Source organism: Chlorocebus sabaeus, chromosome 20, assembly GCF_047675955.1.
Source record: "Chlorocebus sabaeus isolate Y175 chromosome 20, mChlSab1.0.hap1, whole genome shotgun sequence".
In the NCBI taxonomy this organism is placed as follows: domain Eukaryota; kingdom Metazoa; phylum Chordata; class Mammalia; order Primates; family Cercopithecidae; genus Chlorocebus; species Chlorocebus sabaeus.
In genome coordinates this window covers 96,405,295-96,429,583 of record NC_132923.1, presented here as the reverse complement: position 1 = coordinate 96,429,583, position 24,289 = coordinate 96,405,295, and the positions used below count along the sequence as shown (strand labels likewise).

The window sequence follows — 24,289 nt, the reverse complement described above, 5'->3', positions numbered from 1 at the left end:
TGTACTCAGCCTGAGTGACGGGGGAACTCTGTCTCAAAAAAAAAAAAAAAAAAAGTAAATGGGGATGGGGAGAAAAAGGAAAATTACTGGGATTAAAGGATCCTCCTGGTGATTGCTAGGAGGCATAGTCATCCTATGCCTTCCCTTCTCACCTGGTCTGTGAGAAGCATAAACTGAGGCCCTACAATGTGAAAAGCCTCAAAGTGGGTTCCATAGCTGGTCAGAGGTGGAGCTGCGGCTCCTGATTATATTTACATATTAATTAAAGCTTTGTTATCAGCTATTCTACCTTAAGCCTAGGCCTGGAACTAGGGCCTGGGTGGTGGAACGGTTGCTCTGGAGCAGCAAGGGGGACTAGATTAGGGGAGGCGGGATGGAGGCCAGGGTAGGACCTGGAACGAGGGTGGAGGTGAGGAGTGGGAGCACAGAGAGGAATCAGGCTTCCTGTGTGCTCCTCCCTGGCCCCTTTCACAGAGACAGGTAAACCAGGGGCTCCCTTTGCACATCTGATGAAAACTTTGCACTATCTCTCTGGAAATGTGCAATGTACATTTTGCATATAATTTCAGTATCTTCAAAGTTCTATATTGGTTACCAGAAGGATTGGATGGGAGGTGGGTGGAGAGGGGGTTGATTCTTGAAGTGTATATAGAAGAATAAACATACAGGAATAAAAAGTCCAGGAAGAAAAGTAATGAAAAGGGATTTGTCTTACCCAATACTAAAACATACTCTAAAGTCAATGTGTTTGAAGCAGTACGGTATTGAAGCAGGACTAGACCAATCTGTGGAACAAAATGGAGTATGGAAATGGATCTAGCCCCGCAAGGGAATTCAATGTATAACAAAGATAGCACTTTAGGCCCAGCACAGTGGCTCATGCCAGTAATCTCAACACTTTGGGAGGTCGAGGCGGGCGGATTGCTTGAGACTAGCCTGGGCAACATGGCAAAACTTTGTCTCTATAAAAAATACAAAAATTGTGGCCGGGGGTGATGGCTCACGCCTGTAATCCTAGCATTTTGGGAGGCTGAGGCAGGTGGATCATGAGGTCAAGAGATTGAGACCATCCTAGCCAACATGGTGAAATCCTGTCTCTACTAAAAATACAAAAATTAGCGGGGCGTGGTGGCGTGCACCTGTGGTCCCAGCTACTTGGGAGACTGAGGCAGGAGAATTGCTTGAACCCAGGAGGTGGAGGTTGCAGTGAGCTGAGATCACGCCACTGCACTCCAGTCTGGTGACAGAGTTAGACTCTGTATCAAAAAAAAAAAAAAAAAAATTATCTGGGCATGGTTGCATACACCTGTAGTCCCAAGTACCAGGGAGGCTGAAGTGGGAGGATTATCTGAGCCTGGGACGTCAAGGCTGCAGTGAGCTGTGATCACGCCACTACACTCCAGCCTGGGCAACAGAGCAAGACCTTGTCTCTAAATGAATGAATGAATAAAAGACAGCACTTCAGACAAATGGCGGGGGGGCGGTGGTGGGGGATGTTGGTAGGGGGTTGGAGGGGAGAGATCAAATGGGTGGAATAACCAGCAAGTCTTTTGGGGAAATTACAAAAAGCTGTGCCCTTTTTGTACACTGAAATAAATTCCAGGTGGAGCACATATTTAACACTATAATGTATCAGAAAGAGACAAGTGAATATTTTAATTATCTTGGAGATGGAAAAGACTTTCTAAGCATGATGAAACCTAGAAGCCATAAGAGAAAACATGGAAATGTTTGACTACAAGACTTCTATACAGAAGAAATAGCCATAAACCAGTTTGAAAGACAAATGACAAAACGGAGGGGATATATCCTGGTTGCCCCCCACTCTGTCCCCTCCTGCCCTCCAGCCCCTCCAAGCCAAGACGGGGACAAGCAGGAGGGATGGCTGGGGCTGTGAGAGTCGAGACCGAGCACCTGGCAGAGGCTTCTCCTGCAGCGCTCTGGCCTGCGCCCACATGTTCAGGGGCCGGGAAGCCCCGGAAACCCCAGGCGGGCCATCTGGGTCCTCAGCAGGTGCCTTGGCACAGCAGATCCGAAGTCCTCCTGGAGGCTGCTCACCACTTCCCTCGCGTGGCCATCCTAAGAACTGCAATCCTCTGTTCCTGCTCATGCCCCTTCTGAGTATCAAGGCGAGAATTTAAAAATAAATAAGTAACAGCTAATTTTTTGAGGGAACTAACCATGTTCCAGGCATTGTGTTAAACACTTAACCTAGCATATTTCATTTTCCCCTCAAAACAACTCTTCGAGGTAGGTCCACTGTATTATCTCCATTTGATGGACGGAAACTGAGGCTTGAAAAAAGTGACTTATCTAATCTCTAAGTGGTGGCACCAGGATTTACTGCCACATTCCTTGCCTCAGCTCTTAATGTAGTAAAGCCAAGTCTTTGAGAAAATTCAGTAAAACAAACGTTTTTGAGGTTTACCTTGATCCAGGCCTTTTGCAGGTGCTGGGGATTCTGAATTGAGGAAAATGGTCATCAGAGGTGACAGCAGAGGAACACTCCTGATACAGCGAATCCTGATAGCTACAGAGGACTCATTCACCCCGTGAAGGGCTGGGGCAGCGGGGAGGAATCCCAGAGACATCCTCAAAGCTGCATCTTGTGGAGAGAGAGTAGTGGGGTGGCACTTACTAAGGTGGACTGGACGACAGGTGGGGTTTAGGGGAGGAGCAGTGATCTATGTGCTGAGTTTGGGGGTAGACCACAGATGGGGCAGAATAAAGTACACCAAGACCAAGCTAAGGAGTTTGGGTGCAAAGATTTTTTTGAGAGCTTTTCCATGTTTCAGTTGCTTGGGTCTAGGGACAGCCTGCTCTGCCAACCCAACCTGCCTCTTTTGCAGATGCTTCCTCACTCCAGTTCAAAGTGCTCTCAGAAACTTGGAGTCCCTCCTGATTCCTTCCTCTTCCTCACTTCTATCCACTTAATTATCAGTGCCATCCACTATGCTTCCTAAATACTTCCTGAGTTCACCCACTTCTCTCCATCCCTCTTGCCTCTCCTCTAGTCCAGCCTGCCTTCCTGTCACTCCTGAATTCAGCTGCTGTTGGTGACTTGGTCTCCCCACCTTCAAACTTTTACACAAGAGAAATCCTTCTAAAGGAAATCTGACCACATCCCCTCTCCTACTGAAAATGCTTTTTATTGATTCATTCAACAAATATTAAGTATTTATTATATGTTGAATATTCAAGATATAATTATGAGCAAAACATGGAATTTAAAGCCTATGGGGGTGACAGACGTAAACCAAATGACCCCCTACATAATTACATAATAAAAACTGTGCTAGATGCTATGCGAGGGCCTGACCTAGAGAGGGAGATCTTTGAATGCTCCCCAAGGCATCCCATCTGAAGTCTGAATAGCAGTCAGCCAGGTCAACAAGCCAAGGATGGGTAAGAGCTTACACAAAGGCCCTGAAGTTGCTTCTCTGAGTTTCTGTTTCCTTGTCTGTATAATGGGAATATTTAGAGTTGTGAGGATTAAATTAGTTAATATGTGTAAAGTTCTTAGAACAGCCCTTAGAACATAAGTTTTCCATAAGTGTTAGTTTATATATATATATATATATATTTTTTTTTTTTTTTTTTTTTTTTTTTTTTGAGATGGAGTCTCACTCTGTTGCCCAGGAGGCAGTGGCGTGATCTCAGCTCACTGCAACCTCTGCCTCCCAGGTTCAAGCAATTCTTCTGCCTCAGCCTGCTGGGTAGCTGGGATTACAGGCATGTGCCACCATGCCTGGCTAATTTTTGTATTTTTTGTGGAGATGGGGTTTCACCATATTGGTCAGGCTAGTCTTGAATCCTGATCTGCCCGCCTGAGCCTCTCAAAGTGCTGGGATTATAGGAGTGAGCCACTGTGCCTGGCCAATAACTTAATATATTTTTTTTAAGTGGAGAGATATTGGAAATCTTTCAGCAAAGGAGTTAAAAGGAGAAAGTAGCATTTTTAAAATGTCACTCCAGCTGCAATGAGGAGCATGGATTAGTACAAAGAGCGAGCAGATTCGGGGAAACTAATGAGACTTTTGCAGGGGTCCATTGAGAGCTATGGGGATTTGGGCTAGGGAGGCGGAGGGAAATTGGAGAGATTTTGTGCTTTAGGTAGTAGACACTGCTGGGCTTGCTGTTTTATTGGTAGTGGGAGGCTGTAGGAGGTAGGTGGTCGCTACAACTGGTTGGGTGGTGATGTTCTTCACCAAGACAGGGAAGGCTGAAGGATGCCTAGGCCTCAGGGGAGATGCTGATTCTGAATGTGTTTAGATGCACATACTGTGGGACATCCCAGATGAGCGCTGTGTAGGCAGCTGATTCATTGTGGAGTTCAGAGGAGAAACTGTGGCTGGAGATAAAAAACTAAGATTGCTGGTGATATGGTTTGGATCTGTGTTCCCACCTAAATCTCATGTCAAATTTGTAATCCCCAGTGTTGGAGGTGGGGCCTGGTGGGAGATGATTATACTAGGGGTTGTTTCTCACGAATGGGTTAGCACCATCCCCTTGGTGCTCTTCTTGTTATAGTGAGTGAGTTCTCATGAGATCCAGTTGTTTAAAAGTGCGTGGCACCAGCCGGGCGTGGTGGCTCACACCTGTAATCTCAGCACTTTGGGAGGTCTAGGTGGGCGGATCACAAGGTTGGAGTTCGAGACCATTCTGGCTAACACAGTGAAACGCCATCTCTACTAACAATACAAAAACTTAGCCGGGAATGGTGGTGGGCGTCTGTAATCCCAGCTAGTCAGGAGGCTGAGGCAGGAGAATGGCATGAACCCGGGAGGCAGAGCTTGCAGTGAGCTGAGATCGCGCCACTGCACTCTAACCTGGGTGACAGAGCAAGACTCCATCTCAAAAAAAAAAGAAAAAAAAAAAAGTGTGTGGCAGCACCCAACCACTCTGTCTTGCTCCTGCTCCTGCCATGTAAGACGTTCTGGCTCCCCCTTTGCCTTCACCCATGATTGGAAGCTTCCTGAGGCTTCCCCAGAAGGCAAGCACATGCCAGTATCATGCTTCCTGTACAGCCTGTGGAACTATGAGCCAATTAGCCAATTAAACACCTTTCCTTTCCTTTTTTTTTTTTTTTTTTTTTGATATGGAGTCTTACTCTGTCACCTAGGCTTAGGCTGGAGTGTAGTGGTGTGATCTCGGCTCACTGCAACCTCCACCTCCCGGGTTAAAGGGATTCTCCTGCCTCAGCTTTCCAAGTAGCTGGGACTACAGGCATGTACCACCATGTGCAGCTAATTTTTGTATTTTTGGTAGAGAGAGGGTTTTACCATGTTGCCCAGGCTGGTCTCGAACTCCTGATCTCAAGTGGTCTGCCCACCTCAGCCTCCCAAAGTGCTGAGATTTACAGGCATGAGCCACCGTGCCCAGCCTCCCTTTTCTTTATAAATTATCCAGTCTCAGGTATGTCCTTATAGCAATGCAAGAACAGACTAATACAGTTGGCAAATAAGTGATCACCTCAATCACGCCATCTGTGAGATGGTAGGAGATAGCTAGGTGATTTTTAAGATTTCTTCTGGTTCAAACATGCATAGGATTCCAAGTGTTGAGGTCAGTAGGACTCCAGAGACAAGACAGAAAATCGATGTAGTCTGAAAGACTTGGCAGAAGCTCCTTGCAGGCTATTTGTTATTCATTCATCTGTCTTTTACTGAGCAGCTACTCTGAGCCACATGCTCTACTGGGGGTGGAAGGATAAACAAGACCTAGCCGCCAAACCAGTGTGGTGGCTCACATCTGTAATTTCAGCTGCTCAGGAGGCCGAGGCAGAGGATTGCTTGAGTCCAGGAGTTCAAGGCTACAGTAAACTGATTGTGTCACTGCACTCCAGCCTAGGTGACAGGGTAAGACCCCATTTCTGGAAAAAAAAAAAAAAAAAAAAAAAAAAAAAGACCGAGCATGGTGGATTACAGGCAGTGATTATGCCTGTAATCCCGGCACTTTGGGAGGCCAAGGCAGGTGGATTGCTTGAGGTCAGGAGTTCATGACCAACCTGACCAACATGGTGAAAACCTGTCTCTACTAAAAAAACAAAAATTAGCCGAGTGTGGTGGCAGGTGCCTGTAATTCCAGCTACTCGGGAGGCTGAGGCAGGAAAATTGCTTGAAACTGGGAGGCGGAGGTTGCAGTGAGCCAAGATTGCACCACTGCACTCCAGCCTGGTGACACAGCAAAGCTCCATCTCAAAAAAAAAAAAAAAAAAAAAAAAGGCAGCATCTCAGGGTCTCAGGCTTGGTAGACCATGGAATGTTTCCTAAAGGAAGTAATAACTAAGATAAGACCCAAAAGTCAGGTAAAAGAAAACTCCCTCCTCTTGAATTTTTCACTTTAGACTTTACCATGCACTCTCAGAGTCCATTCCAGGAACAAAGGTCCTGGAATAGCAGTTGCATTTCCAAGGTTCTGTTGAATTTTCCATCTTCTCTGAGATCCTTCTTCTCGATGTTCCCTCTGGCCTTATCTTCACATTCTCCGCCAGGGCTAGGAATAGGGTCAGAGAAAAGGGACTGAGGATACAGAAGTAGGGAGGCACTCACTCATGGGTCATGCAGTGTGCTCCTGGCCCTCTTCCCACTCATACCCCCACTCTAGCTTTTCCCTGTACTCTGCTGGCATCTTGCTATTCCCACATGTGGCTTCCTGTTTACAGTGAGCCTTGCCAACACTTGACTGAGGAAAGCTTGCCCATGATGAGCTCAGATGTCACCTCCTCCTGGAAGTCTACTGCTTTCTCCAGTCGTCCCTGTCCTTCTCCCTAGGCCAAGATGGTCCCCTGTGCTCTAACAGCATGGTGAAGACTGCACAGTGGTTAACAGAACAGGCTTTAGCATCAGAGCCCTGCTGTGCTGTTTATTATCTGTGAATCACTCTCTGCGCCTGTTTCCTTCCACATGTGTGAAATGTGGTGCTGGCATCACAGGGGAGTTGTAAAGATTAAGTGAGAAAATATACGTAAAGTGATCAGCAGTGACTGGTACATGTACCAATCAGATACACGATACAATAAAGACAAAGACAGGAAGATAATTAGAATACATGAGCACTTTAGAAGACGCATAAACAATAACAATAGCTACCACTTACAGTAAGTGGTTATTGTTTATACTTCTTCTAAAGTGCTCAAGTTTTCTAATTAATTTCCTGCCTTTATCTTCATTATATCATAAGTTTCTGGGGGCAAGAAGGAAGAAAAGGAAGAGGAAGAAGATATTCATAAATGACATTTAACAAGCATTACGACATGTCTGCTGAATAAAGAAATGACAATTTCATGGGAAATGTTCTGGGCAGCAAATCTGGAATCCTGAGCTCCAATCACATGGTCCTAGTGATGGTACAGTTTCTGCCTCACTCACGTTCACTTTAAGCTGTCCAGACCACAAACCCTGCTGGGGCCATGCTTTAAACCACTTGACCCCTCCAGCCTCTAGACTTCAGCAGATAGGGCCAGCACCGGAGTCAAGGATCACCACTTAATGTATTCGCTGCTGTCTGTCCTCGGACCAATGGTGTATACTATCGTGTGAATGTGTTCCCCAACTCGTGCTGGAAAGTTAATCCCCAGTGCAACAGTGTTGAGAGGAGGGACCTTCAGAAGGTGATTAGGTCATGGGGGCTCTGCCATCACGAATAAATGAATGACGATATTGAGGGAGTGGGTTCCTGATAAAATGATGCATTCAACCCCATTTCTTCTTCTCTTTCTCTCTCCCCTTCTCTCTGTCCCTCTCATGCTGTCTTGCTCTCTTGCCCTTCACCTGCTGCCATGGAATACGCAGCAAGAAGGCCCTTGCCAGATGTGGACCCCTCAACCTTAGACTTACCAGGATTTAGAGTTGTAAGAAATATATCTCTATACTTTATAAATTACCTAGTTTCAGATATTCTGTTATAGCAGCACAAAATGAACTAAGACAGCCTAGCACAACAATCTAAGATGGGCCGATTCGAGGCTTTATTGAACCAAGGAACAGAAAGACATTGTTGGCCAGGCATGGTGCCTCACACATGAAACCCCAACACTTTGAGAGGTCAAGGTGGGAGGATCAGTTAAGCCCAGGAGCTCAAGACCAGCCTGGGCGACACAGTGAGACTTCGTCTCTACAAAAGGAAAAAAAGAATTTTAATTAGCCAAGCATGGTGGTGCATGCCTGTATTCTCAGCTACTTTGGAGGCTGAGGTGGGTGGATCATTTGAGCCTGGGAGGCAGAGGTTGCAGTGAGCCAAGATCGTACCATGCCACTGCACTACAGCTTGGGTGATAGAGTGAGACACTGTCTCAGGAAACAAAACAAAACAAAAAAAAGGAAAGAAATTGTCAGGTGGCAGAGGGAGTTGAATTAGAGAAGTCAGAGACAGCCAGGTGTGGTGGCTCATGCCTGTAATTCCAATCTTTTGGGAGGCTGACGCAAGTGGATCGCTTGAGTCCAGGAATTCACGACCAGCCTGGGCAACATGGCAAAGCCCTGTCTCTACAAAAAATACAAAAATTAGGCCGGGCGCGGTGGCTCATGCCTGTAATCCCAGCACTTTGGGAGTTTGAGACAGGAGAGTCACCTAAGGTCAGGAGTTCAAGACCAGTCTGGCCAACATGGTGAAACCCTGTCTACCAAAAATACAAAAAATAAGGCCAGGTGCGGTGGCTCATGCCTGTAATCCCAGCACTTTGGGAGGCCAAAACAGGCGGATCATGAGGTCAGGAGATTGAGACCATCCTGGCTAACACGGTGAAACCCTGTCTCTACTAAAAAATACAAAAAACTAGCCAAGTGAGGTAGCGGGTGCCTGTAGTCCCAGCTACTCGGGAGGCTGAGACAGGAGAATGGCGTAAACCGGGAGGCGGAGCTTGTAGTGAGCTGAGATCGGGCCACTGCACTCCAGCCTGGGTGACAGAGCAAGACTCTGTCTCAAAAAAAAACAACAACAACAAAAAATTAGCCGGTCATGGTGGTACACGCCTGTTATCTCAGCTACTCGGGAGGCTGGAGGCAGGAGAATCACTTGAACCTGGGAGGTGGAGGTTGCGGTGAGCTGAGATTGCGCCATCGCACTCCAGCCTGGGAAAGAAGAGTGAAACTCCATCTCAAAAAAAAAAAAGTTAGCCAGGCATAGTGACACATGCCTGTAGTCCCAGCTACTTGGGAGGCTGAGGTAGGAAGATAGTTTGAGCCCGGGATGCGGAGGTTGCAGTGAGCAACTCCATCCAGCCTGGGTGACACAGCAAGACCCTGCCTTAAAAAAAAAAAAAAGTCATAGACAAGTAGATCTTGGCCAGGAAAGCCATGTGCAGGCCCAGATAAGTAGGAGCAGAGACCAAGAGAAGGCACAAGCCTGACTGTAGGTAGAGGGGGAAGGAGCAATCCTATCCAGCGATGAGGAGTGGCGAGGAGATAGAGAATGAATAGACCAGTGAGTCCTAGACCTCTATGCTTCTTCCTGCTTTTCAGTTACAGTCCTTACAAGAAACTCCTTTGTACTTGAGCTAAATTGGGTAGGCTTCTGCAGCCCAATGAGCCTGACTCTACTGTGTTATCTTGGCAAGTCCCTGTCCCTCTCTGAGCCTCAGTCTGACTAGATTATCTCTAAAGTCCTCTCCAGGTGAGTGTTCTTTCTGAACACTGTGTAGAGAGAATGGTTTTTAGGTTGTTGGCACCTGAATTCAGTATTAGTTACAGAGTGCCCCTGACATCCTGGCTCCCAAAATAGTCTGGTGGCTGGTTAAAGAGCCTGTTAGAGGATCCAACACCCACCTGGCTTTGAATCTGAGACCCGCTGATACAATTTGACTCCTCCTTCGATTGTATCTTTTGTTGGATCACAAAGAAACTGAGGAACCAGGGCTGGTGTTTCTCCAGTGTCTTTTGGCTGCTGAATGCCTTACCTGCCCCCTTAATACTTTTCTGGACCCACTTCAGCATTTCAGAGGATTTCAGTGCCAAGTCTGCTCTAAAAAAAAGTGCCACTCCAGGAAGAATTTGAACAAAAAAAGTTTCCTTCTATGGTATTAAGATTTCCTGCCTTCCAGCTATTTGGCTCTGAGTCTGTGCCCTGCCTTCATCCTCCTAAGCTAACAACTATGTTGATAATAATACTCCCTTGCTTTTGTATGGTGTTTTGCACTTTTCAGAGCATTTTAACACTTACCATCTTATTTCATACAAAAACTCAGGCAGGATGGACAAGAAGGAGAGGCAGAGGATAATACCTATCATTTCTCCCACTCCCTCTACCCCCTTAAGACAATTTATTTTAAAATAATGTAAAAAAATTATTCCTATGTCTTTTTTAAAAACAGGAGGAATTTTTTTTTTTCTTTTTTTTGAGATGGAGTCTCTCTCTGTCACCCAGGCTGGAGTGCAGTGGCGCAATCTCGGCTCACTATAACCTCCGTCTCCCAGGTTCAAGCGATTCTCCTGCCTCAACCACCCAAGTAGCTAGGATCACAGGTGTGCACCACCATGCCCAGGTAATTTTTTAAAAAATTATTTTTAGTAGAAATGGGGTTTCACCATGTTGGCCAGGCTGGTCTCGAACTCGTGACCTCAGGTGATCTGCCCACCTCGGCCCCCCAGAGTGCTGGGATTACAGGTGTGAGCCACCGTGCCGGCCTCATATAAGGTGGAAATATTGAGTTGAACTTGATTAAGTGACTTGCCCAAGGTCACAGAGCAGGTTGATGGCTGAGTAGGATCTATAAGGCTTACAATTGAGGATCACACTTAATGTTTACAGTCGTTTTCTCAAGACCTGCCTAACCCTATTTTGTACACTGCTAGCCAAGGCAAGGGACCTTGAAGAAAAGTCGTGTTTCTGACATGTATGGCCCTATGGTGCCTGCAGGGATCATTCTTAATCTTAACCTGTACCCCCTACAGAGACTTAACTGTCCCACAGTGGCTTGTGAAGCACCAGGCGGTCACAGAAGTAAGCTAGGTTGGATATAAGGCTTTCATTACTGTTCCGTGGGTAGTGGCAAGAATAAATTCTGTTGGAAAACACTGTTTTCTTGTTTTTCTTACAGACCACTTGTCCGAAGACAGAAACGGTTGAGAATCATCAGTCTATCCCTCTTTCAGTATTTCTTAAAAAAAGGAAGCAGGGCCAGGTGCGGTGGCTCATGCCTATAATCCCAGCACTTTGGGAGGCCAAGGCAAGTGGATCACTTGCGGTCAGGAGTTCAAGACTGGCCTGGCCAACATGGTGAAACCCCGTCTCTACTAAAGATACAAAAATGAGCTGGGTGTGGTGGCGCACGCCTGTAATCCCAGCTACTAGGGAGGCTGAGGCAGGAAAACCGCTTGAACCCGGCAGGTGGAGGTTGCGGTGAGCTGAGGTTGTGGCTTCCTTGGACTAGGCAACCCCACCTTTGGCTTTGCACCCCATGACTGACCATGGTTCTGCTTCTGATTTTTTTGGCTTGACCTTGGAACTCTATCTTCAGGACATACCTTTGAGTTCTCGCTCCCCATGTGACCAACAGGATTAAGAGACAAGGTAACTTTTGCATTCCCATTCTCTCCCTGCCTGGGGTCCCCCTCCAGAGGAAAGGAATTTAGCCCATGTACAAAAGGTAGATGGATAGCTGGTCTGGATTTTAAACAATCACACTTTTAACATTTCTCTGTCTTATAACTCATAGTCCCCTAATTGCCAAATCCAACTGATTCTTTGATCTTTTGCAGATCTTTTTTTTTTTTTTTTTTTGAGACAGAATCTTGCTTTGTCAACCAGGCTGGAGTATAGTGGTGCAATCTCGGTTCACTGCAACCTCTGCCTCCCAGGTTCAAGTGATTCTCCTGCCTCAGTCTCCCGAGTAGCTGGGACTACAAGCGCCCACCACCACACCCGGCTAATTTTTGTATTTTTAGTAGAGATCGGGTTTCACCACGTTGGCCAGGCTGGTCTTGAACTCCTGACCTCGTGATCTGCCTGCTTTGGCTTCCCAAAGTGCTGGGATTACAGGCATGAGCCACTGTGCCTGGCCGAACTTTTGCAGATCTTTGGTCTCTTTCTCTCTTTGTGGTATTACACACAACTTGCTTTGCATCTTTCTCCTCTCTAGCTCAGAGTGGTTAAGTAAATGGAATGGGGACTCAAACTCAGTTCAGACTAACTTGAAAGCACATGCTACAGACAATATTCCATGCTGCTTCCCAAAGTAGACCAATAGTTCAGACCTATGGTATCTAATATGTAGTCATTAGCTACATGCTATAGTTTGAATGTCCCTCCAAAACTCATGTTGAAATTTAATTGCTATTTTAACAACGTTGAGAGGTGGAACACTTAAGAGGTGATGAGGTCACGAGGGCTCTGCCATCATAAATGGATTAACGCACGGGAATGGGTTAGTTATGGAGGGAGAAGACCCCTGATAAAAGGATACGTTTGGCCCCTACTCCCTCTCTCTGTCTCACATGCACACTTACTAACCATATGATATCTTCTGCCATGTTATGGTGTGGCAAGAAGGCCCTCACCAGATGTCGAGCAAATGCTGGTGCCATGCTCTTGGGCTTTCCAGCCTCCAGAACCATGAGCCAAATAAATTTCCTTTCTTTATAAATTACCCAGTCTTGGTATTTTATTATAGCAGCAGAAAATTAACTAAGATACTACATGTAGCTATTTAAATTTAAATAAAATGAAATTAAAAATTCAATTTCTTGGTGGCACTAACCATCTTTCAAATGCTTGACAGCCACATGTGGCTAGTGGCTACTATATTGAACAGCACAGATATAAAGCATTTCTACCACGCAGAAAGCTCTGTTGGATAGTGTTGGTTTGGATAAAGGCTCTGTCCTCTGACCTCTTTACCCTCTTTCCCTTTATTTATTCTCAGGAAGTGGACATTGTTTAGTCTGTCTAATCCTTTACTCCTACTTTTCTGAGAACTGTTACTCTATCCCCCACCCTCCAACATACCTTCATTCATAGAGTTACAGTGGACACAACCATTTTTATGCATGACCCTGTCCCCTTTTCCATAATATTACTTGATTCAGTGGTGGACATTTGGCCAAAGTTAGCTCTAACAAGAGCTCTTCCTCCCAGAAATTTGGAATTGAGCCTAAGAATCTAGTCACCTGGATGATTTTTTGAATGGAGGCAACTTGGGACTCATTGGTTACCATGTTTTATATGACATGGATTGGGAAAACTGGTCTTCAGAATGACAAAGCAATGACAAATGGTTACACATATTGGGGAAAGTTGTATCTAGGTGTTCAAAGGATGTCAGGGCTCTGTCTCACTCCGAATTCTGCCTTCCTCTGTGATGCCTTCATTCTCAGACAGGTTCTTTCCATGAAGCAAGAATAATGGCTACCCTCAGTTCCTCATAACTCAAGATCTCCAGAAGAAAAATCCTGTCTTTCCTATATTTCAAATCTTTAGGAGGGCTTTGCTTAGCTTAGTTTGGGTGATGTGCCCATCTCTTCAAAAACTGTGATCTGTTTCAGCAAGGTTTCCAAGAAAACAAAGCCTGAAGGAGGGATTAAGTGCTGAAGTTTTATGTGAGGGGCACAGCGCTGGAGTAGTGAGAATTAGGGATAAGACAAAGTGGGAAAAGATGAGAAGCAAGGGAAGGAAATGTTTGCTGGCTCTTCACAATGAGCTGTAGCTAGTCTCTTGACAGGCAGAATGTCGCTCTAGACAGGCTGTATGGAGAAATTTTATCTTGAAACAGTCCATTAGAGGAAGGAAGGGAAGAGTGGATTGTTATAGCCAGCTCCTTCCTGTCTCCCATTGATCAGTTTGCTCTGTGGTTAGCTAAATCCTCTGTAGTAGGTTGCTTCATTAGCCCCTTCAGCAGCTGCTCAGGAAGTCAAATCCCACGCTCTGTGAGGTGGTGCTTCATTAGGGTGTGGAAGTTGCAGGAGAAGCCATAGACTCCATGTTTGTAACTAGTTGGCCTCAAGCAACAGAACTGTGAGACCTTGCTTAGATTTGGTCAGCTATGTCTGTTGTTGAGGTGGACCAAGTGGCTAATTGTCTGGGAGCCAAATTATCCTGAGAGACTATGAGGAGGCACTGGGCCAAGATGTGGGGAGATTGTTGATTGGTCAGACTGGGTCATGTTCCTACTCCTGTGGCTAATGGGGTACAGAAGATGTGCTATGGTAGGATGCATCCTGTTCTCTTTCCCCTCATTAACATGTTCAGATTCTCAGGAAATCAAATGCCAAGACAGAATAAAATGCAAGAAATTTATTATGAAAAACACCTGTGAGAGGAAATGGAAGGGTATGACTGAGAGAGCCATCGCACAGTGATGCAGGCCTAACCCTGAGTAAAGGACAGAGGGAAGGTGTTCAAGGTGGAAGTGTCTCAGACTGCAGTAAAGTTCTAAGGAAAGTTTGGCAAAGCCACTTAGGAGTCCTTGGGTCAAAGTCATCCATCAGAAGAGTATCACTTATCCCAGGAACAGTCCTGTCCTAAAATCCCCACTGGGCTCAGTTATTGGCTAGAAGCAGGGTATGGGAAATAAGACCTTGGAGCAAAGGACAATGGATTTCAAAGCTCAGGATGGATTTCAGAACTCAGCAGCTGGACTGTTGCTAAATTACAATTTCTCCAGTCAGAGATCTGAGAAGCACATTCTCATGGCCACACACCCTCCCAACCTAGCCAATATAGAGATGAAGAAGGATAAATTCTACAATCTTTTTTGTTGTTGTTTTTTAAAGTATGCTGGGCACAGTGGCTCATCCCTGTAATCTCAGCACTTTGGGAAGCTGACTCAGGAGGGCAGATCACCCGAGGTCAGGAGTTTGAGACCAGCCTGGCCAACACGGTGAAACTCCGTCTCTACTAAAAATACAAAAAATTAGCTGGGTGTGGTGGTGGGCACCTGTAATCCCAGCTACTCGGGAGGCTAAGGCAGGAGAATAGCTTGAACCTGGGAGGCAGAAGTTGCAGTGAGCCGAGATCACCCCACTACACTCCAGCCTGGGTGACAAGAGTGAAATTCTGTCTCAAAAGAAAAAAAAGTAGAGTGCCATTACCAGTGGAAAGGGCAAGGGGTATTCAGCAGGCAAGACAACAAATGTCCATCCCACAGCTTACAATGTGCCACTTGTAATTCAAACTCTATATATCCAAACCCGAACTCATGACTTCTCCATACCCTGACTCTTCATCTGAAGACTACCATCCTCCCAGGTGTGACACATGGGAGTCATATTAAACACCTTAATTTGGCCGGGCATGGTGGCTCATGCCTGTAATCCCAGCATTTTGGGAGGCTGAGGCAGGTGGATCACAAGGTCAGGAGATTGAGACCTTCCTGGCTAACACGGTGAAACCCAACCCGTCTCTACTAAAAAAATACAAAGAAATTAGCCGAGCGTGGTCGTGGGCACCTGTAGTCCTAGCTACTAGGGAGGCTGCTGCAGAAGAATGGCGTGAACCCAGGAGGCGGAGTTTGCAGCGAGCTGAGATTGCGCCACTCCACTCCAACCTGGGCGACAGAGTGAGACTCCGTCTCAAAACAAACAAACAAACAAACAAACAAACAAACAAACAAACCAATCAACCTTAATTTTTTTGTTCCCCAACCCTCAATAGCTAGTCAATGGTCAAGTCCTTACAATCTTTCCTTGGCAGTATCACCTCAGCATTTGTATCCTCTTCCCTCATTCTCACTGCGGCTGATGTGTTCAGGCCCTCACCCTCATTGTATCTTGCCTAAACTATTGTGAAAGTCTCCACACGGTCATTCTGCCACTCTGTTCCATCTTACTCTCTTTTCCAGATTGCTTTTAAGCATAGTTTTGATCATGTCACTATCTTTTGTAAAACCTTCTACCATTGGGAATGTAAAATGGTATGATGCTACAGAAAACAGTATGGTGGCTCCTCAAAAAACACAAAAGCAAACAAAAAAACAAACATAGAATTACCATATAATCCAGCAACTTCACTTCTGGGTATATACCCCAAACAATCAAAAGCAGGGACTCCAGCAGATATTTGTATACTAATGTCCACAGAAGCATCATTCATAGTGGCCAAAAGGTGAAACTAGAATGGTGATTACCAGAGGCTGGGGGAAAAGAGGATAGTGTGTTAGTGTTTAATGTATACAGAGTTTCAGTATGGGGTAATGACAAATTCTGCTTATGGATGCACAACAACATGGACAGGCTTAATGTCACTGAAATGTATACTTCAAGATGGTTAAACTTAGGCCAGGGGCGAGGCAGTAGCTCACATATGTAATCCCAGCACTTTGGGAGGCCAAGGCAGGTGGATCACCTGAGGTCAGGAGTTCCAGACCAGCTTGACCAATATGATAAAACCCCGTCTCTAGTAAAAATACAAAAATTAGCCAAGCCTGGTGACATGTGTCTGTAATCCCAGCGACTTGGGAGGCTGAGACAGGAGAATCGCTTGAACTTGAGAGGTGGAGGTTGCAGTGAACTGAGATTGCACCATTGCACTCCAGCCTGAGCAACAAGAGCAAAACTCTGTCTCCTAAATAAATAAATAAATTAGATGGTTAAACTTGTTTAAAAGCAAAACAAAAAACTTCTACCACTCACTTCCCATTGCAAAAAATAAAGCCCAAGAGCCTTAATTTGACCATAATAATGTATCTTTCCATATGATTCTTCTTGCGTTCCCTCTTACTCTGTGCTTCCTCAACTGATCCCTCGCTGCTTCTATTTGCTTTAGTGGCTGCCTACACGTCTTCCCTAATTCTACTCATTTTTCAAGACCCAGTTGAAATGTCACATCCTTGCAAATCTTTCCCGAACTGCTCCCACTATTTCACACTAAGTGGAAGTAAGCATTCCCTTTTTGAACTCCAGCAGCACATGAACTATATCTTTTAGTGCTTTTTTTTTTTTTTTTTTTTTTTTTTTTGAGACAGAGTCTCGCTCTGTCACCTAGGCCGGAGTGCAATGGCATGATCTCGGCTCATTGCAACCTCTGCCTCCCGGGTTCAAGTGATTCTCCTGCCTCAGCCTCCTGAGTAGCTGGGATTATAGGCACGTGCCACCACGCCCAGCTAATTTTTGTATTTTTAGTAGAGACGGGGTTTTATCATGTTGATCAGGCTGGTCTCGAACTCCTGACCTCGTGATCTGCCCATCTTGGCCTCCCAAAGTGCTGGGATTACAGGTGTGAGCCACTACGCCTGGCCAGCGCTGCTTTCCTTTTAGGCCAAAGGCACACAATGAGATAGAAAGGTGTGGCTTAAGAAGTCCAGCTGGCTGTCTAGACAGGTCCCGTTACACAGTGCTATAACCTTATGGAAATTACCATGATAGAAGAACTGACGTTTAACCTTGCAAACTCAGAAACCTAATTTTAATAGTAAGCACAAAGTTGAACCATTTCCTGGAGGTGGGGGGTGTCTTATATTTGCTAAGCTCACAGAAACTTTTATATAAAGAGGAATCTGATTAGTTACAATGAAAAATACAATTATCAAAAGAACTAGAATCCTCTAGGTGGCAGATCACTTAATTCTGTTCCTATCGCCAAGACACTTGCTGGGTGAACATAGAGGAAAGCATGATCTTTTTTTTTTTTTTTTTTTTTTTGAGACGGAGTCTTGCTCTGTCGCCCAGGCTGCAGTGCAGTGGCACAATCTCGGCTCACTGCAACCTCCGCCTCCCGGGTTCACACCATTCGAGGAAAGCATGATCTTAAGACTCATTTCTTAGCTGAGGCAGTCTGAGATATTCCCATCCACTACAGAGATGACATGGACAAGGAAATCCTAATGTTCAGTGTGGTTTAACTGAGATGAGGCTTAGAGGGGCAATGGTAGTGCTAGCCTTTGTGACTGCCTTGTTTTGGACTGCCATGGCTGAGCAAGTCCTTTTGTTCACAGACTTTCTCCAAACAGGGTACAGAATGGCTGACAGGATTGACTAGGTTCCATTTATTAAATTACAATCATATCTGGCGTCTTCAGATTCCTCCCATACGCCCTTGATCAGAGTTTGTTTTTTTTTTTGTCATGTTTGTAAAAAAGGTCTTGGCTTGGGCGCGGTGGCTCAAGCCTGTAATCCCAGCACTTTGGGAGGCCGAGACAGGTGGATCACGAGGTCAGGAGATAGAGACCATCCTGGCGAACACAGTGAAACCCTGTCTCTACTAAAAAATACAAAAAACTAGCCGGGTGTGGTGGCGGGCGCCTGTAGTCCCAGCTACTCGGGAGGCTGAGGCGGGAGAATGGCGTAAACCCGGGAGGCAGAGCTTGCAGTGAGCTGAGATCCGGCCACTGCACTCCAGCCTCCGCGACAGAGCGAGACTCCATCTCAAAAAAAAAAAAAGTCTTGGCTTACCCCCATTGATAGCTAATTTCATGGCTGTATTAGTCTGCTTAGCTGGCATGTTATGTTGCAACAACAACAAAAACAATCTCAGTGGCTTACAAAAAAGGTTTATTTATTGTGCACACAACATTACAGGTTATGTGTGTCAGCTGTGGCTCCACACATCTTCACTCTGGGACCAAAGCTGAAGAGGTAATTCTATTTAGGACATGCTGCTCTTGTGTCAGAGGAAAGATAATATGGCAAAATCATAAGATAGCTCATAATTTCTGCTCAGAAGTGGTTCATGTCATTTCTTTCTTTTTTTGAGACAAAGTCTTGCTGTGTCGCCCAGGCTGGAGTGCAGTGGCGCGATCTTTGCTCACTGCAATATCCGACACCCGGGTTCAAGTGATTCTCCCGCCTCAGCCTCCCAAGTAGCTGGGATTGCAGGCACAAGCCACTATACCCGGCTAATTTTTTCATTTTTAGTAGCGACGGGGTTTCATCATCTTGGCCAGGCTGGTCTTGAACTCCTGACCTAGTAATCCACCCACCTTGGCCTCCCACCGTGCCTGGACGGTTCATGCCATTTCTACCAATATTTCATTGGTCAAAACAAGGCCAAGCTTGACGACATCAGGGTGAGAAGTCTTTCACCCTCATCTCCTAGGGACAGGCCAGATAGCAAGGGCTTTAGAAAGGGAAGGGCAGAGGCTATTGATAATACAGACTATAGCAAGGACTAATATTAGGCTTATATGTACCAGTTGACTGTTATCAGTTATAACATTGACTATTAAAATACTGAAATACTCTAGTACTATCTGGTAAATAGCTGCTGTCCCAAACCTCCGGACCACTCCCTTTCCCTGGGATCCCCTGGGACCTACTAGTCACAAACCAGCAACTGAAGGGTTAACACCTAGCACACAGGGGTACCTCCAGGACCTAGCTGCATTTCTAATTCTGCTTCCTCTATGCTTGAGCACTACTTGTTGTTAAATACATTTAATATCAATCTTAGCTAATTTCCTCTATGTAGATTTTTATTTCTGAGGGCAACCCAATTTCCAGGCGCTTGGAGGGAAATGGACTGCACTCCCTAAGTGTGGTCAATACTTAATTATAACAATAATCACAAATAATAACTTGCGCTGCTTCATTGTAACTAAATGTACATTTTTACATTTCTTTGGCAAGCATAGTATGTGCAATAATTACTCAATAAATATCTGTAGAGACTTACCTCACCTTTTTCCATTAGCTACATCTGTCTCTACAATCTCAACACACTATTTTCTTATTTGGAGTCTCCCTGTTTTTAATTTTATGCCATTTCTCATGTCTGAAAATGTCATTATAAGTAACTTTTTTTTTTCTGAGACAGGGCCTTGCACTGTCGCCCAGGCTAGAGTGCAGCGAGACGCTCACAGCTCTTATCAGTAACTTTACAACACTTCTGCAATTTAGGAAGCACTCTCACATTATTTCATTCACTCTCCCCAACATTACCAAGAGTGAGGAATTAGATCTTTTTATAGATGAAGGAATTGGGACTCCCTGAAGACAACTGTCTCATAGTTACATTTTGTTCATTCATTCATCAAATATTGAGTGCCTGATGTGAGATTTACTGAAATTAGATTTGAGAACAATTTTCCTGAATTCAAGTCAAGGGTTTATTCCACTATTCTCAATTACTTTATCACCAGGGTTATAAACCCAAAGAAACTGAGTAACAGTGTGATTTTGTTGAGGACCCATGTGCAACATTAGTCTCAGAAAGGCTCCAATGTCATTTGTAAAATTCAAGGTTACCATCAGCAGAGGCAGTCATTCCTCTCAGGGCTTGTTACCTAATGCACTAACTCTCATTGTAGGTAATTCCATTCAAGACACATTTGATGACTATATCTACAGGTTTTGAAGTTGTTCATATTGGGTTTCGACACTTATTAACTGTGGGGCCTTAGATCAATTACTTAAACCTTTTTGAGTTTCAGTTTTATCATTTGTAAAATGGATATAATCCTGATGCCTTTGGACCAAGTGGTCATGGAAATGAAGAGAGATAAGTATTTAAAAGTCCATGCTCATAGTAGCTGTGGTTTCCAACTGCGTGAAGTTTTAAAATCTGCATTCAAATGAGAACAACTATGTCGACGTAAAGTTACAAGCTAACTATTCTTGGTAAGTACTGTTCTTTATTCTGGAGAATATCACTTTACAGTTTGGTGTTAAATGCTCTTTTATAAATTTAAGGTGCCAGTAGCTGTCTACTTGAACGGCATGCTAAATTTGGCATGCCGCCGGGCGCAATGGCCCAAGCCTGTAATCCCAGCGCTTTGGAAGGCCGAGGCCGGCGGATCACGAGGTAAAGAGATCGAGACCATCCTGGCTAACACAGTGAAACCCCGTCTCTACTAAAAAAAAAAATAATAATAATAATAAAAATTAGCCGGGCATGGTGGCGGGCGCCTGTAGTCTCAGCTACTCGGGAGGCTGAGGCAGGAGAATGGCGTGAACTCGGGAGGCGGACCTTGCAGTGAGCCGAGATCACGCCACTGCACTCCAGCCTGGGCGACAGAGCAAGACACCATCTCAAAAAAAAAAAAAAAAAAAAATTTGGCATGCCATGTGGACCTTCATCCCCCCGTTTTCTCCCCAAATTAAAAACACGAATACGCACACACACCCCTCCTCAGTTCCTAAAGTTCAAGGGCACGCGCACACACCTACTTATCTTTTAACATTCAAGCTCGCACCAAAGACAGATCCACAAGGGTGGGAAGCGTGGTGGAGGTCACCTGGCAGCGCCTCCAGATCCCCGAAAGGGGGCGGGGTCAAAACTCTGAGATTTCGAGCTTCCGAAAGAGGGCGGTGTTAAAACTCCCAGCTCTCATTCCGCTTCACTCTGTCGTCGCCCCTTCCCAATTCTCGCGAGACCTCAAGCAGCACAGCTTCTGCGCGCTGCACGATACTGGGAGTCCAGGCGCCAGGGGAGGGGGAGGGGAAAAGGGGAGACGGTGCAAACGGCGTGGCCGCCATCTTGCTTGTGCCCCCGCTTCGCGCGCGCTCCGTTCTCCGTGACGCACGCTTCCCCCTCCCCTCCGCCGTGCCTGGGCCTCTGCATTGCCCGACTCCGAAGGAGCGCGGGGGCGGCTCCTACTCTTCCTGGACTCCTGAGCAGAGGCGTGTGAGTGTGCGGGAGGTTCTGTGCGAGGGTGATAGGGGAGCGGCGACGGGGGGAGGGGCAGCGCTTCCCGCCTTCGCCGGAGACCTCACTTCCTCGCGCGGCCGCTGCTGTAGCTCGGTCCGGCCTGCCCGCCGCCATGTTGTGGTCTTGCCTGGCTCGCCGCTGTCGCCGCCGCCGCGCTCGTGGGGTCCGTGTGCCTCGTCGGCCCGGCCCGCGGGCTCTCTCCCATTGGCGGAAGGCGACGGCGGGGGGGCTCGCTCGTGATTGGTCGGTGGCGGGGAGGCCGCGGACCTGGCACCTTATTGGTCGCGCCGGCTCCGGCCTAGGGGGTGATGAAGGAATCTGAGGCTGCGGGGATGCGCGCGTCTTGGGCTAGGGCAGCTGGGGCAGTGACCCTCTGCGGCGCAGGCGTGGGGTTGCGGCAGGAGGGCGAGCCTAGAGGCTTTAAGGGGAAAGAGAGGGTGATGGCCTGGCGGGTACTTTGGGGGTCGCTTAGGCCACGGCCTGGAATGGGGGACACTCACTTTCAGAGGTGCTTTTCCTGATACATGCATGGCGCAAGATGGGGTGTGCAGGCCCTCAGGGTTCCAGGCCTGGAAACACCGAAACCCAAGTGACAGGGTGAGAGGATCTGAGATCCTCTCGAAGGGATGCTAGTGTGACCTAGTTTGGAAGTGGCCCTGAAATCCACTGTGTGAGTGCATGGTGTAGGAAGAGAGGCATCAGGGCTAGGGGCATAGCTGAACGGTAGAATCAGATCAGGGATTTTGCTGGAGAGTGCAAGCATTTAAACACTGAGGTTTTGGTGGAGCCCTGGAGTCCAGAGTCAACGGACCTGGGATGTGATGTGAGGAGCAAGTAAACCGAGAGAGGGATCCTTTTGATAGGTGTGCTCTGTCCCAGCCTAGGAGGCACAGCATTAAGTAGTGTCAGATTTAAAGTGACTAAGTCTGATATAGGAAGGATTTTAGGGAATATTTTCGGACTGGGGAAGTGTATTAATAGAGCAGTTATAGATTTTGAGTCTCAGGACCATACAAGTAGTTTTGAGATATTGTATATGAAATTTGCTGCTCTGGGAAGGATACAGGTCATGGCCGAGTTTCCAAAGCTACGTTAGCAAATATTAGGTACTTGGTAGTTATTTGTTGAGTAAATATTGTTAGGTTCCCCTTTAAGGGAAAGGGAGCTAGCCAGAAATTTTGAGTCTTGATTTATTTCCTTGTATATGTGCCTAGGAAGTACACCCACTTCCATGTGTACTTTGATTTTTTTGTTTGTTTTTTCAAATAAACAGCTCCAAACCAAAAAAAGCCAGTGCATAGCTTCTTAAGGAACAGGACTTGTCAGCACTTTCTGGTTTATATTCAAAAAGTTTTTATTCCAATCCAGAGTCATTCCAGTCAACTTGTTGGGGATATGTTCCTTTTCTACTGAATCTGAATCATAGTTACTTGTATTGCTTTACATTTGCTCCTTCCAATGTGTGAGGGCCATGGAAACACATTTATGTTAAACCTCTGTGTTTTCCTAATTCGTTTTTCCTTGTTTTTGTTAGGTAGTCCTTTTTAGCTTTAGATGGTACTCTTCTGTTTTCATACCAATTTCAAGAAACTCCTATCGTTTTCAAATTTAGTTTTGTGTGAATGCAACTACATTTTCTGGAGAAGGGAATTGATAAGCAGAGGAAGAGAATTGCTATTTTGGGGCACATTTTAACACTAGTAGGTAGGCATTATCATCCCCATATTGTAGACGAGGAAACTGAGGATCAGAGAGGTTAAGTAGCTTGTCTATTGTGACTCAGTAAGTGGTTGAGCTGGAATTCAAACCCAGGTTGCCTCATGCCAGAGACTGTAATTTTATCGGCTACATCAGCTATCAACATAACCTGACTAATCAAACTCCCAGATAATTTTATATTTCCAAATGGATCATCTACTTTGATTTCTGGGTGTTTAGAGTGTATTAAATGGAAGACTATAATTCGTAAGAATTTGTTGTGCTGCTTCAAGATTCAGACCACAGAATTGTAACCATGTAGAATATGGGTTCTTCAGCTAGGTGTTCAAATCGTACTCCTTGGCTTCTATTGTGAAAGGGAAGATTTACAAAGTAAATTGCTGCATTTTTCCTGAATCCAGGTAGATAATGGGGAAGAATATGTACAGAAACTTGAAGAGTCTGCATTCCTTAAAACCAAGCTTCAGAATATTGCAGATAGTCTTCTGTGTATGGAGGTAATTTATGCCAAGCGGCAAGGAACTACCAAGTGCATAGTGTAAGGAGCTCACTGGAGAGGTTTTTCAAACATCACCAGTTCCTTAGGGTGTCCCCAGATACGAGGACCTATTCAAAGGCCTAGTACTTTCTTCAGACTGTGGGATATTGATTCTAGGATATGCTTATCCTGAAGAATGTGTAAAATTAAGACTGGATAGGACAAAATATTTGCAGTTCCAATTTTGCATGGAAACCTTTAAATCAGGGTTTGAGAGGAGACCAGTGAGTTGAAAATCTTAATTGCTTTATGTCTTGATGTGCGTAGGTGAAGCCCTCCCTCATCTTTATTTACAATAATATTTCACTGTGGAAGAGAGAGGCAAAGCTACAAGTGAAAATAGGGTTTGCCATGCATTTCGTACATTGGTCATTTCAGGCTCATTTGGCTCGGTCATCAAGTTAACCAAATATGAAGAATGCTGTAGATCTATGATTTAGTTTCTTTTTTACTAAGGCTAGACAAGGTGATAAAAATGAGCGTATATGTACACCTTTTTTATTCAGCAGGCTTTTCTGG

General features: G+C 45.6%; 1 protein-coding gene and 1 long non-coding RNA gene across 3 annotated transcripts in view; one reads left to right on the top strand and one right to left on the bottom strand.

Moving 5' to 3' along the window:
• Positions 1-1,628: 1,628 nt before the first annotated feature.
• On the bottom strand, positions 1,629-21,243 carry LOC140709258 (uncharacterized). The gene is made up of 5 exons (XR_012089693.1): positions 21,029-21,243; positions 15,921-16,063; positions 6,354-6,495; positions 2,429-2,605; positions 1,629-2,117 (listed from the first exon to the last, which is right to left on the bottom strand). It is a non-coding gene; the product is annotated as an uncharacterized lncRNA (long non-coding RNA).
• A 59-nt stretch (positions 21,244-21,302) lies between these two features.
• NFYC (nuclear transcription factor Y subunit gamma) overlaps positions 21,303-24,289 on the top strand; it is a 79,869-nt gene continuing 76,882 nt past the window's right edge. The window contains exon 1 of one of the 2 annotated variants that reach the window (XM_007979242.3): positions 21,303-21,489. The gene's annotated coding sequence lies outside the window, so the exon portion shown is untranslated. The remainder of the gene's footprint in view (positions 21,490-24,289) is intronic. The other variant, XM_007979245.3, reaches the window with a different exon arrangement.